We start from the raw sequence: 12,342 nt of genomic DNA, 5'->3' as shown, positions 1-12,342 counted from the left end.
AATACATAAACAACTTCTACAAATCATTTTTTTTAAAGATTTTTTTCAAGCAATCTCTACACCCAACATGGGGCTCGAACTCACACCCTGAGATCAAGAGTCGCACGCTCCACCGACTGAGCCAGCCAGCTGCTCCAAAATCGTTTTTTTTTTTTTAAAGGACATAGCATCCAACTGAAAAATTGACTTGAAAAGGCAAAAGACTTGAAAAGGTATTTCATAAGGGACAGAGAACATATGGAAACATATACAAAAGGGCTCAGCCTCATCAGAATCCGTAAAATCACAATGAGATACCATTTCCCACCCACCACAATGGCTCAACTGGAAACAACAACAATACAGGCAACACCAAGCCTGCACTGTAGTGAAGACGGAACAACAGGATGTCGCCCACACTGCTGGTGGGAGTGAAAATTGGTGTGCATCGACAGTATAATGGAATATTGTATGACACTATCTACCAAAGCTGAATATGCACATATGTTCAATGTTCAGCAATTCTATTCGTAGGTACACACCCAACAAAGGTGCACATATAAATGTTCCCCCAAAGACACAGACCAGAATGTTCACAGCAGTATTATTCGGAGTAGCCAAAACCAGAAAGGAATCTGAATGTCCCTGACATTAGAATGAATAATTACGGTGTAATCACCAACGAAATACTAATGGCAATGAGAACGCACAAACTATTGTTAACACAATGGCTTGGGTGAACCCCACAGTGTTCAGTGAAAGAAGTCAGACATAAGAGAGCTTATATCATATTATATACCAAATGAATCCATTCATGTTTTACTCCACTAAGCTAAAAAACAGAACAATCTGAGGCGCCTGGGTGGCTCAGTCACTTGAGTGGCTGCCTCTTGATTTCAGCTCCGGTCATGACACCAGGGTCATGGGACTGAGTCCCAATTTTGGCTCCATGCTGAGCGTGGACACTGCTTGAGATTCTCGCTCTCTTTCTCCCCCCTGTGTCCCCCCACCAGCTTGCATGTGCACGCTCTCTCTAAAATAAAATAAAATAAAATAAAATAAAATAAAATAAAATAAAATAAAATAGGGGCGCCTGGGTGGCTCAGTTGGTTAAGTGTCCGACTCTTGATTTTGGCTAAGGTCACAATCCTAGGGTTGTGGGATCAAGCCCCACGTCGGGCTTTGCACTGAGCATGGAGCTTGCTTAAGATTCTTTCTCCCTCTTCCTCTGTCCTTCCCCCCCAAAATTGTGCTCTTTCTCTCTCTCAAAAATAAATAAAATTTGATAAAATTTAACTTTAAAAATACAGAGGGGCACCTGGGTGATTCAGTTGGTTATGCGTCCTACTCTCGGTTTCAACTCAGGTTATGATCTCAGTCCGTGGGTGTGAGCCCCATGTCAGACTCCATGCTGCTGGTATGGAGTCTGCTTGGGATTCTCTCTCTTTCCCTCTCTCTGCCCCTCCCCTGCTCTCTCTCTCTCTCTCTAAATAAATAAATAAATAACCCTAAAAAAAAAAAAAAGAAAAGAAAAATCTGATCTGTGGTGGTAGAAGTCAGGATTGCAGTTACTTTGGGGATTTGGCTGGGTGCTGAGAAGATTCTAGTCCCTTATCTGAATATGTCCAGCGTTCACTTTGTGAATATTCAGGAGTTGTATATCATGATGTGTGATTTTTAAAAATGTAAATTATAGGGGTGCCTGGGTGGCTCAGTTAGTTAAGCATCCGACTACTCGGCTCAGGTCATGATCTCACAGCCATGGGATAGAGCCCTGGGTCAGGCTCTGTGCTGACAGTATGGAGCCTGCTTGTGATTCTCTCTCTCCCTCTCTCTTGGGCCTTCCCCCAGCTCACGTGCTCTCTCTCACAGTAAACTTAAAAAATGTATAATTCAATAAAAGTTAATAAAATGGCCTGGACACCAAAGAGGTCTACATTTAGAGGGGACTAGGGTTCAGTTAAATGATGCTCTGAGAGTGTATCTCCTCAGCTACAAGTGGCTGAGGATGAAAACTGAACCTTCGTATTCAACTTGAGTGAACAAGGTAGAAAAAACCACTTAGAGAACCGAGGATCATCAGGAATTAATCCCCAACCAGCTTTCTACCAGGGTCTGTATCGGAAAGGGTGGAGGAGATAGGCAAAATGAACCCGTGGTGATTAGAAAGTGGCCGGGGGACCTCTGGGACAGGAAATTCATCAAACTGCCCACTCACGCTTTCCATGCCTTCTTTTCCCTATCTAGGTTATACTTCAATAGTTGTTTTTGGGTTTGATTTTTGCTTTTGTTTTTTTGACATGCAGACTCTGTGGTCAGATCTGTTTCAATCCACTTCTACAATTCACTGTACATTACTTAACCTCTCTGGACCTCAGTTTCCTCATTTGGAAAATGGGGATAATCATCCCCACTTCACAGGGCTGTTGGAGTAAATGAGATGTTGGGGAAGCGTTTAGTCTCAGGCTTGATGAAACTCAGTACAGAATAGATGGTGGTTATGATCCCGTCTTCCAGATGAGAAAACTCGGGCTCAGAGAGGCTACTCTGTCCAAACTGGGATTTGAATCTGGTCTCTTGGACTCCATCATATCACCCCTTGGAGAGCTCTGAAGCAGTTCAGGGCCCAGCAGTTCCCCTGGCTTCCTGGAGCCCCTGTGTCCCTTATCTGAGCCTTCTGGGCTGCTCCAGAAATCCAGTGGGCAGCCACAGAGCCCTGTGCCCTCAGACATTGCAAGGTCTCAGTGCTGGCACCACCGCTTACTGGTGACAGTGCGCTGAGAGCTCTGGAGTCAGGCCCACGCAGCTTCAAGTCCCAGCCCTGCTGCTTAAGAGCAGGTGCACTTGGTGAACAAGTGCCTTCATCCCTCTGTGCCTCAGTTTCTCCTCTGAAACAGGGAGTACTGTGCGAAGATAACATAGAATATCAAAAGATACCAGCATGGCACCTGGCACGGGGTAACTACTCAATAAAAAGCAGCTATTATTACCATTGTCATTGTCACCATTATCATTGTCCTGCCTCACCTGCTGTGATCCCCGACACAGCAGGGTCTGTCCCTGCCCAGTTCAAGGTCTGTGCTCCCCAGGCCTGGGTCTCTTGCCACAAGGCCTGTGGTGCCAGCTGTCCCACTGGCCGTGTGCCACCCTTGAGGGAAGGCACAATAAACAGGCTGCTCGGGCACCGGGCATGGCCCTCCTCTGCCTTCATTCACTCCCAGATCTTCCCGGGGCAACAGGAGCCAGGGGAGCACCACTGGCAGGGAGGCCCATCCTGCTGGAAGCCAAGTCCTATCTCTTCCAGCAGGCACCGCAGGCCTCCGGAACCACAGCCAGCTTTCTGGCCCACTCAGTGCCCACTGGCCCCTACTGCAGCTGGCCCGGCCTCCTTCGCGGTACTGGCAATAGGCCCTACGCACAGGGTCACCTTCAGACCTTTGCTCAGTCTATTTTCTTTCAACCAGGACCATCCCAGTTCAACAAATTCTCCCACTTTCTACTCTAAATACTACTCCCGCCCCTAAAACGCATTCATGCCCCTCCTCCAGGAAGCATACCTACCCCCTCCAGCCCACGCCGCCTTTGACCTCTCCATCATTGGCTGCCGCCTGTACACCTCGGGCCTTGGTGTCGACCTCACTTCCTCTGGGGACACTTCCCTGCCCCGCCAGGGTGCTCCTGCTGTGTGCCCCCATGGCCCCACCACAACAACTAATACTTTGAACTAATGCTGGTTTAGTTATCCGGCTCCCCTGCCAGCTGCCCAGCTCCATGAGGCCACGAACCTGGCTGTCTTACGTGGCATCATCCCTGCGCTGAGCCCAGGTCACTTACGTATTCACTTGGTACCTGTCCGCTGGGCACTGTGGGTCCAGTGGTGGGTGAAACCAGGTGAGGTCCCTGTCCTTGTGGAGCGTACTCACTCCGAGGGGAGACAGACATGCACCTAAAAAGCACACGAACCCCACGCCACGTACCCGGGACCAGTGTCCTCAGGGAGAAGGAGGCACCTGGGGCCCTGCGTGCCTGTGCCAGGGGACCTGCCCTGGACTGGCGAGTCATGGGCAGGCTTCCTCGGAAGTGACATTTCAGCTGGGACCCAAAAGATGAGTCATACTTAACTCTGGAGGTGGGGATAGAAGGGAAGGGTGTTCCAGCAAGAAGGAATAGATGTGCACAGGCCGAGGCCAGAGGGGACGGGACCCTGGTACGACAGGCCCAATTCCATGGCAGTTTGCTGGACACCCTGTGTGGGCCTGACACCTCGTAGGGTTTCCACACACGCCCGTGGAAGGGACGAAGGGACTTGTAAGTTGTGCCACGCATGGCACCCGGGGACAAGGCACGCTCTTGTATCCTCCCTGCCGGCCACGCCAGGACACTGTGGGGCCCCAGTGGCCACAGGGGAATGCTCACCACTCGGAACGAGAGGACGCCACCAGGGGTTTTGCCTTTTCTGCAGGACTGAGCCCAGTCACGAAGGTAGCCGCCAGGCCCCAGCCCCGTTCCCCAGGTGGAAGGAACAGCACCCTTTCAGCCACCAAGGGCACCCTTGGTGTGCCTAGAAACACACCAGGCAGATGGTACCATTTGCTAACTGCCCTTTGGCCGTGTGGCCCCCGCTGTTTGGGGGTGAGGTGAGCGGGAGGAGGAAGGGGCCGGAGGCGGGGAGGTGTGGGGCACCCTGCCACTGGTGCCCCATCTGGTTGCAGGTCTGGCGCCCGCCACACACAGTCATCTCTCCCCTCCCCACTCCCACCCACGAGGGCTCCTTGTTCCCACGGCAGTCACTGGCCATCTGGGATACTGGCAACCGGGCACAAGCTGGCAACTGCGACGCAGTAAGAGCCCTGTGCCTTCCTCCGTCACTTCTCTAGCAGGTTCTTTACACTGGATCCATCCTGAGCTATGACATGGTGGCGTGGGGGAGTGGGGAGCAGAGGAGAGAGAAGGGAGAAAACAGAAGCAGTGGCCGAAGCCTCCGTGCTGGTTGCTTCCAGATGGGGCGCTGAGCCCCTCGCGCTTGAACTGCGTTAAATAGTTCCTTATTTAACCAACAGATGACATTCCCTAGGATCCTGCACTTGAAGCTAATGGTCATTTGTATAACAATTGTCTAACAACCCCTCCCCCAGCCCATGAGCTCTGGGAGGATGGGAATCCTTTTTGCTTGCGGGCTCCGGGATCCTCTGTGCCAGCCTGTGCCTGGCATGCATCACAATAAAGGTTTGCCTTTGCCCTGACCTCGCTCCAGCAGCATGAGGTATTGACAACTGATCATACCCTGCTTCCTGATGAAGACACTGAGGCTTGCCTGCAATCGCACAAATGACAACAGGGGACACAATCCTAAACCAAACTCGTACTTGTCACCACACCATTAAGTCTTCTGTCCATGCAGCACAGGCGAAAGAGAAACTGCGGTCCAGACAAGGGAGCATGGGATCCCGGCGGTGACCTGACACCCGGCCGGCAGGCTGGGGGAGCCAGAAGTTCTGAGCCTTGGAGCAGCGCCCACCCTGTGAAATATTAACCCGAGAGCTGGGGGGGAAAAATCCAAACAAATGCCCTATTTACAGAAGCTGGAAGCTTTCCAGGAGCAGATCCCAGGCCAGATATCGGGGGCGGGAAGCTGGTGTGAGGGGAGTCCGGGCAAGTGCCAGGGTGTCCCAGGGGCAAAGGTGAAGAAGGCCAGGATCGGAAAGCATCCCAAGGGGTCTGGCCCGCACAGCCTAATTGGCAGAGTGGGTTAGGTTAGGAAGACAGGGGAAATGGAATGAGGGAGGAACGCACCTCACCACTCACTGGTGCCACCTGGAGGCAGAGGGGCCTTGGGGCTACTACCTGAGTTCCAAGCTTGCACTAGGCATCAGACTTTGGCTCAGGTCGTGATCTCACGGTCTGTGAGTTCGAGCCCCGCATCAGGCTCTGAGCTGACAGCTCAGAGTCTGGAACCTGCTTCAGATTCTGTGTCTCCCTCTGTCTCTGCCCCTCCCTTGCTCATGTTCTGCCTGTCTCTCTGTCTCTCGGAAAGAAATAAACATCCATCAGGGCACCTGGGTGCCTCAGTTGGTTAAGCGTCTGACTGGCTCAGGTCGGGATCTCGTGGTTTGTGAGTTCGAGCCCCGCGTCAGGCTCTGTGCTGGCAGCTCAGAGCCTGGAGCCTGCTTTGGATTCTGTGCTTCCCTGCCTCCTCTCCTTGCCCCTCCCCCGCTCATGCTCTGTCTCTCTCGCTCTCAAAAATAAATCACACATTTAAAAAACCTTTTTTAAGTGATCGCACCCACACTGAGCACCATATTCCAAGAACTCTGCTAAGTACTTGATACATGTTAAGCCGTTAAATTCTCTCCACAACCACACGAAGCAGGAGTTATTAAAACCTACAGCTTGCAGATGAGGAGGCTGGGGCTCTGAATGGTGAGGTAATTTGCCATGGACTATGTTTAGGTACGAGGGTCTACGGGGACACGGCAATAGCCATAGAGGGACGCGTTAGTTCAAGACTTAGAGCTTCAAGCTTCCCATGCATGCTCTCGCTGAAGGCACAAATAACCTACGAGGGCCACATTATTTTGTTTTCCAGACGAACAAACTGTGTGGTTCAAATATGTGTGATGATTTGTCCAAGGTCCCCCACTATGTGCTTGGCTCTCTTTACCACTACGCGATGGGCAGGAACCATTTCTCCTCGCCTCAGGTCTCCTCTCTGCAGATGAGCCTTCACTGACTCCTTCCAACCCTGAGTGTCCTCAGCCCCTGAGCACAGATGTTATGGTATTGCTGGGAACTGTCCTATGGGCATATATCATTTTGGCCACAGGACTGGGAGGTTCTCAGCGGGGACCTTGTGTGATCCATAGGGTCTCCATGACGCAGTGAGTGTGTGGTTGGTTGGTGGCAGATGAAGGAGCCTCAGCTGCACAAGACCCCCCCCCCCCCCAAGCAATATTTACCAGCCTCAATGATTCCGTCAGGGTCCTTATTGGTCAATGGGTTGCAAACGGCGCCTACCTTGTGGTGTTAGTGAGGAGATGCCACGAGATAATGTCAAGAAGGTGGTGACCAATCATTATGGAGTGATCTCCTAGGAACTTATGCTTGGGGAGACACTTCTGTTCATTTTGGAAGGTGGAAAATCAGCTTTAGTGATCGAGCCAGATAAAGAATGCTGCTGCCCAAATCGATGACCCACCTGGGGTCCCTGAACTGGCATTTCAGGAATGAAGAACAGCTGAGGTACTAAAGCTCTCTGCCCCAAAAATATGAGTGCAGAATCCCGATGGCGCTAATAATAACCAGAACTGTCCTTTACCTTTGTAGTGAGCTCTAGAGTGCACCAAATTCTTTCACGACCTGTGTTTCATTTCATCCTCAGAGTTGGCATACAGATAGGAAAACCGAGGCCCAGGCAGGGGATTGGAACTTGCCCAAGTTCACATGGTGAGCCAGCAGCAGAGCTGGGGCTTGAACCCAGGTCCCCAGATGACTAGTCCTAGGTTCTAGCCACGGCGGCTGCTCGGATATGCTGGCTCTCGGCGTCTAAGAGATCTGGCTTTTCATTTTTAAATCATCTGGCCCAGTCGCCCTGCTTAGCTTATGACCCAGGCCTGATGATATAGTCCAGGCTTGGGGGGTGAGGAGGGAGATGAACCATTGTTCCACTCCCTATAAGGCAGGCTGCAAAATCTGAGCCTCTGCTGGGTACTTCTTGGATTAACACTCTGCATCAGCAGATCAGGCGCACACATACCCCAACGGCACGTCAGGGGCCAACATAGACTGCCCTTCCCAACCTGTCCATGGCATATTTACGTCAACACCATCATCTTGTTTATTTTATGTGGCAGAATGGGGATTTGCTGGGCTCTTTTGTAAAAGGCCCCATCCCCTTCTGCTGTCCTCAAGAAAGCCAAGACCAAGCTAACGTCCTCCCTGTAGGATATGCAACCATTGTTCCCACTGAAGGGTGACAGGAAGTTTCCACTTTGTCTCCCCACCCCCACTGTTCTCCAAAATTCTACTAGCTCAGGGAGGCAGCCAGAGCTGGTGGCACCACCAGCTGGTGCGAAACAGAAAGGCTTGGAGGTAGACACATGCAAACAGTTCCTCATCATGGCCGTTGCCATCATCACAAGTGCCACATACCGAGTCATTAATATGTGCTAAATAGCGTGCTAAGTAAGCACTGCAGTGCATGATGTCTCATTAAGCCCAACAAGCCTACTCTGCAGATGAGGACGCTGAGGTGGTCCCTTGCCCAAGTTCTCACAACCAGGAAGCAGCTGCATGATCTAACACTACAGTGCTCTATGGCTGTCCTTTTGGTATTAATCCCATCAGGGGTCATTACAAAGATGGAAAAGGGGTACTTATAATGCCAGACCAGAGTACAGCGGCTATTTGTCACTTAAAACAAATCTATATTTTCTCTGACCACCAGACACCACGTTAGTACAGTTCCGAAAGGATGCTCCATTAGATACTGTGACCCTGCATCACATGGACAGGTCCTGACATTCTTCCCACCGTTATCTGGTTCCCACTTCCCCTCCTTCACTCTGCTCCAGCCCTACTGTCCTCTGGCTGTTTCCTGAAATCATCAGGTACACTACCTCAGGACCTTTGCACTTGCTGTTGAATGCTCTGACTGTAGAGAGATGCATGGTTTGCTCCCTCCACCCCCCCCCCCCTTCGGGTTTTTGTTCAGATATCACCTTATTAGAGATCTTCTCTGATCAACATCTATAAAAAAGTGAACCCACTCTCTGGACCTTCCCTTGGCCCTTCCTGCTTTATTCTTCTCCATGTCACTTATTGCACCCTACATATTTTATAATTCTTACTTTCTGAATGAAGCAATGAACTGAAACAGAGACCCCTCACCACCGGGCCCCACCCCCTGCTCTAAGCATAGCCTCCTCTTACTTTTTTCAAAGCTGTCTTCAATGCTTCTTCTACCCATTTTGAACCCTGAAGAGAAATATTCTGTGGGAAAGATCATACGCCCTGTGGAGGCATCAGGCCTTCCGCCCTCAAACACCAAGCATGCTGACAGGCAAAGGCAAAGACTGGAAATCTTGGACTCCTTGGGCCAAAGAGCAGCCAAGTCAATTTCCACCCACAGAGCTATAGTGGCCAGCAGTCAGTTTCACTTTCAACTCACCTATCAGGCTCCCCTTGCCCTCAGGTTTGCAACCCCAGCCCATCCCCTTCTCATCCTGTTGGATTTCCTGCACCTTGTCATTCCTTTTGGGAGCCGTTCCAGAATCCCAGCCGTCCCTGAGCTTTTAAGCATTGCTTTGGAGGAACTTAAGCTCGTCCAACAGGTAGGAGGGGCAGAGGGTAGCCCTTTTAGTCCTAGGTCGATCCCCCATTTTGTAGGGGCATCCGACAGGGAGTCATTTTCTTTCTGGAGAAAGGGAGCTCAGTTTTAAAGGCACGTTTCTCGGACCTGGCAGCAGGGACAGAGAAGGGAGCCCTCCCACCATTGGCCGAATTGGACCTGTGCAAAAGGTTGCAGAGGCGATGCTGAGGCGCCTGAGGCAGGAGGGAAAGGGGGAGGACGCAGATAAATCCCTCGGTCGCGGGAGCGGACGGGATGCTCGCTTCCTCCGCGAGGAGAAGCGGAGGATGCGGCCCGGGAGAATCCGGGGCCAGGGCGCCTGGGGAGACAGGGGATCTCGTTAGGCTAGGGCCGGGGTCTGCGGGAGACGGGGGTCGGCGGGGCGGAGCTTGGGATCCCGGGGACTGGAGCCCCAGGCGGGAGGGGGTCGCGCCGGGGGTGGGACCCGGTGGCCGTTACCTTGCCCTTAGGGCTGCGGGCGGGGCCGAGGGCCGCCGGGTGCTGGCTCCGGGGCCCGGCCCCTCCCCCGATCCGGCTCCAGAGGCTCGGAGCCTGCAGCCGCCGCCGCCTCCGCTGTCAACAAACCCGGGGCGCGTCACTTCCGGGGCCGCCCCTTAGCAACAGCGAACTGGTGCCCCTCGACGGGTCCCGCGGCGAACACGGGCTGCGGCGGCCGAAGGTTCCGGGGCGCGCCGCGCCTCCTCTCCCGGCCGAGCCCGGTCTGCGAGTGGCGGAGAGCGGGTGGGCCCCACCGGGCCGTGTGCACGCACCTCGGGGTGCTCCCTGGCCTCGGGGGGACCCGCCGTGTGACGCTGACCCGGGGCCCGCTCAGGCCTGCGGGTCAGCGGAGCCCGAGCGGTGGTGAGGGGCGGGACGGACTCCACCTTCCGCGTCAGCGCCGACGTCTCCCTGGGCGCCCCCTCCCCCGCCCCGCTCCTGGGCGCCCCATCGAACGCCTACCCCGGGTTCTCCGCAGGTAGCGCTCTCCCAAGCGGCCCGACGCGCGCCAGCTTCGCCCTCTGCTTCCCGGGCCGCCAGGGGAGGATCTGGGAGTCGGCCCTGGCCCCTGCGTTTCCCTCAGTTCCAATTCCAGTCGCCAAGTCCTGGCGATCGCTCAGACCCTCTGGTTTGGAGCCCCCCTCCTCCCCCCCAGTAGTGCCCGACTCTGTCCACATCATCTCTTCCCTGGATTTCGGCGGCAGCGTCTTCACGCGCCTTCCCCTCCTTCTCCCCACAGTCCCGGAGGGGTTTTTCCCAGACTCGGAGCTGATCAGCTCACTCCCCTGCTTACAACCCTGAACGTAGATGACTGGGGTCATCTGTCACCTGTCTCCCTCTCCAGCCTCTTGTCCCCCTCCTCTTACTTGCCCTCCCTTCCATTCTCCAATCCACACCGTTTAAAACATTTTTGGTTCTTTTAATGATTCCCCTTCTCTCCTGGGGCTCAAATAATTTCTTCCCAGCTGCACACTCTTCTCGCGGCATCTACATCCAACACAGTTCTTGCCGTATCTGGATCCAACACACTATTTCACCTTCTGGTCTCAGGTTAGAGGCTACTTTCTTGACATGACCCCACACTCCCACCCCATTCGAATGCCCTAGGTTTGCACAATTTTTTTTTTCTTTTGCGTAGTACTTTTTAGTCTTTGGCCATATGCGTCATGTTTGCACGATTTTGAATCCTTTGAAAAGTCTACTGATGATTTCAAATTACCAAAGTACGACATGCCTGAAAAAAAAAAATCCAAACAGTACAGAAACACATGGTGGGGAAAAAATGAAAATCCCCATTCAAACCCTAACCCAACCCCAATTTCATTCCCTTCCCCAGAAATGACCACTCTTAACAGTTTGGTAAGTATCTCCCTTACTCCTTTATATATACATAAAATATGCGTGTGTATGTAAGAGCTGAAACAATGAGACTCTGAGGAGAAAATATAGGAGTCAGTCTGTGACTGGCAATGGTCTCTTAGATACAACAGCAAAAGCATCAGTGAAAAAAAATACAAACAAATTGAATTTCATCAAAATTAAGAACTTTTAGGGGCACCTGGATGGCTCAGTCCATTGAGCGTCCAACTCTTAATTTCCGTTTGGTTCATGATCTCATCATGGTTCATGAGATCCAACCCTACATCAGGCTCCATGCCAACAGTGTGGAGTGTACATTCTCTCTATCAAAATAAACATTTTAAAAACATTTAAAAATGTTATGCTTCAAAGGGCAACATCAAGAAACTAAAAAGATAACCCACAGCATGGGAGAAGCTATCTGCAAGTCATATATCTGATAAAGTACTAGTAATCCAAAATATGTAAGGAATTTGCAACAAAATAACAAAAAGGCAAATAACCCAATTTACAATAGGCAAAAGAGCTAAATAGACATTTCTCCCCCAAAATTATACAAATGGCCAGCAAGCACATGAAAAAATGCTCAACATCATTAGTCATCAAGGAAATGCAAATCAAATCCACAATGAGGGGCGCCTGGGTGGTTTAGTCAGTTGAGGGTCCAACTCCTGATTTTGACTCAGGTCATGATCCCAGGGTCATGGGATGGAACCCCGAGTTGGGCTGAACGTGGAGCCTGCTTAAGATTCTCTCTCTCTTTCTCTTTCTCTCTCTCTCTCTCCCTCCCCCCCTCTGCCCCTCTTCCCCACTTGCATGCTCGCTCTGTCTCTCAGATAAAAAAATAAAAACCACAGTGAGGTATAACTTCATGTTCTTAGGAGGGATGTGATCAAAGAGACAGACAGTAACAGGTATTGCTGAGGATGTAGAGAGATGGGAGCCCTGGAAAGTTGCTGATGGGAATTTCAGAAGGGTTAGCTCCTTTGGAAAACAGTTTGGCAGTTTCTTAGAAAGTTAAACAGAGTTACCATATGACCTAGCAAATCCTCTCCTAGGTGTATACCCAAAAGAAAATGTTCATAGCAGCATAATTCATAATAGTCAAGAAGTGGACACAACTTGGAGCTCCTGGGTGGCTCAGTCCATTAAGCATCTGA

At 51.7% G+C, this 12,342-nt stretch overlaps 1 protein-coding gene across 3 annotated transcripts in view; it reads right to left on the bottom strand.

The window, feature by feature from the left end:
- The window catches only part of ZER1 (zyg-11 related cell cycle regulator), a 31,209-nt gene extending 21,268 nt beyond the window's left edge, over window positions 1–9,941 (bottom strand). For 2 of the 3 annotated variants that reach the window (XM_027035321.2, XM_027035322.2), the window contains exon 1: window positions 9,785–9,941. The gene's annotated coding sequence lies outside the window, so the exon portion shown is untranslated. The remainder of the gene's footprint in view (window positions 1–9,784) is intronic. The other variant, XM_053204531.1, reaches the window with a different exon arrangement.
- Between the last annotated feature and the right edge of the window lie 2,401 nt (window positions 9,942–12,342).

The sequence above is a fragment of the Acinonyx jubatus genome, chromosome D4 (genome assembly GCF_027475565.1).
Source record: "Acinonyx jubatus isolate Ajub_Pintada_27869175 chromosome D4, VMU_Ajub_asm_v1.0, whole genome shotgun sequence".
Classification (NCBI taxonomy): Eukaryota; Metazoa; Chordata; class Mammalia; order Carnivora; family Felidae; genus Acinonyx; species Acinonyx jubatus.
Note: the sequence above shows the minus strand (reverse complement) of the source record. Positions and strands in the feature narration are given on the sequence as shown.